The sequence below is a fragment of the Ursus maritimus genome, unplaced genomic scaffold (assembly GCF_017311325.1).
Source record: "Ursus maritimus isolate PB19 unplaced genomic scaffold, ASM1731132v1 scaffold_24, whole genome shotgun sequence".
Taxonomy (NCBI): Eukaryota; Metazoa; Chordata; class Mammalia; order Carnivora; family Ursidae; genus Ursus; species Ursus maritimus.
The window spans coordinates 5,971,620-5,973,941 of record NW_024424897.1 but is presented as its reverse complement, the minus strand read 5'-3'; positions in this window follow the sequence as shown (position 1 = coordinate 5,973,941).

The window sequence follows — 2,322 nt, the reverse complement described above, 5'->3', positions numbered from 1 at the left end:
CCCCCCCCCCCCCCCCGCCCCGCCAGTCCCGATGTCCGTGGAGCTGGCCCCCAGGCCCTCACCCCTGCTTTGCCGCCTGCAGACAACGCTGCTTTCTCTAGTGCGGGAGCGAAGAAAGTCCCCGGAGGGCAAGAACGCGACCCAGCACCTTTCTCAGGGCCTGCGCCCAGGGGACGGGAAGTCACAGACCTAATCATCTTGGCTTTCTGGGTGGTAGTCCATGGAGGGAGGCTGGCGCTCCACCGGGCTTTCCCGGAATGCAGCCGCTTCGGGATAGAAGGGCTGCGGAGAGGCGCCACGTCGGCGTGGTTTGAACCCCAATGGCTTCGGGTCCTGCTGTGGAGGGCGCCATTCGCATCCCCTCCGCGCCCCTTCCGCTCCTGCCTCTCGTCGCTCCAACGCACTCGCCGGTGGTGCTAAAAACTCTGGTCGATGTTGTTGTCCTTCGGGGCCTTGGACGCCTTCCTGCCTCCGCAGCGACTCGGAGGACCGGGGTCCAGGCTTGGGGCCCGCCCCGAGGGGAGGCGCGTCGCGGTGACGCCCCCGTCCCCAGGCCACCTCGCTCTTGGGTCCCGAAACTGGGCCCAGTGTCCGCCGGTCACCCGCTCTGATGGGGCTGGGCGTCCTCGGGAAGAGCAGGCCCGGCCACGTCCCTCCCTCAGCCGCTCCGGGCCGGCGCGGGGGGAGGGACGGCTCCCCTCGGCGGTTAGGCCTGGGAGGCGGCCCAGGATGCCATGCGTCCCAGGGACTATTTCCTCCCGGACGCGGCAGGACACTGGGCGCGGCGTGCCGTCCTCAGTCCAGGTGCGCGCAGGTGAGGCCGGGGGCGGGCCCGCGGTGCCTCATGCATTTTCACGCCAGCTGCGGCCCCGCCCCCGCGGTCCCCGGGGCCGCGGATTGGTCCGAGAGAGGCCGCCGCCCGCCCCCCGAGGGCGCCCTCGCTGCGCTCCCGCCCCGTCGGCTCTAAGCTGCGGAGGGGCGGAGCCAGGCCGGAGGGCGGGGCCACTGGGGCCCGGCGCTCGCGGCTCTGCGAGCCCCGCCGGCTCTCCCTTTATGTAAATAGCAGCGGCTCCGCCCCCTGCTCGTCGCGCCGGAGGTGAGCAGGAAGGAGACTGCAGCCCAGCAGCCCGTGGGCCGGCGGCGGAGTGAGCGGAGCCGGCGGCCGGTACCGTGAGACGCCGAGGCCTCGGGCGGGGGCCGGCCTGGGGCTCCAGGTGAGGCGCTGGCCCGGAAACACCCGGCCGGGTCCACGCCTTCGGGGCGCCTTCCACTCGGGGCGGGAAAGCGAGGAAGGGCCAGGACCCCTGCTTTCCCTGGGCGGGGCGGGGAGAGCTGTGCCCGGGTCCGCGCGCCTCGCCCTGGATCCCGTGGCTCCGTTTGTCTGGGCGAAGGACACCTGTAGGAAGTGCGGCTGGGAACTTTTCTCTGCCTGATCCGCCCGCGTTTACTAATTTGAGCTCGGGGCTTGCCTAATGGTGTTGGTTTTGGGAAACGGGGAAACAAGTGCCCGGCCCGGCTGAGTGCAGGAGGTCACCGCGAGCGGGGGTGGAATCCCCGGTCCTAGGGCCCCACGTGCAAAGTGCCTGGCCCAGGAGCCTGACGACGCGCGTCTCAGGTAGCCCGCTCTCTGCGAGCAGGGGCCGCAGCACGTTACCTCGACGGCTTAGTCCCTGCCCCTGCCATCTGGGCTCATTCCCTGCCGGCCCTTTGTGCCTCCTAATCCCCGGACGCAGGAAGCCCGCGGGAGGGACTTCGGTCTCTGGGCCTTTCTCCGCCTCTGGCGGCCTTGGACACCTTGAAGGGAAGGTATGGAAATACAGTGTTTTCCACGACGACGGGGGTGGAGTTGCGCTGTGATACGTTAGGACTTGGTGAGGAGTGAAAAATAACCGTCTTGCCAAAGAAAGTGTGCAAAGTTTGCTCTTGGTTTGTCCCTGCTGGGCAGTTTGTAGACACGCTGAGCTTTAGCTGTGGGGAGAACTGACTAACCGGGAGAGCCGTGGTCACCTGAGACCAGGTGAGCGTTGGGTGCGGGGGCAGGGCTTAGACTCGGTGCCCCTTCGCATGGGGATCCACGTGCCAGATGAGGGGCGTCTTAACCGGGCTCTTGGGACCCTCTGCAGAGTTTACAGCCTGGAGTCCTGTCAGGCTGGAGAGGAGATGGTGAGCAGGGAGGGGAGCTGGGAGGGCATGAATGTGTCAGGGAGACAGAAAACCCCAGGTGGGGAGAACAGAGCAGCGGTAGGGAATAGCTGTGGCCCGGCCTGGGGAAGCTACCGTCGGAAAGACTTTTGAGGAAGACAGTCTGTGTCTTCCAGAGCT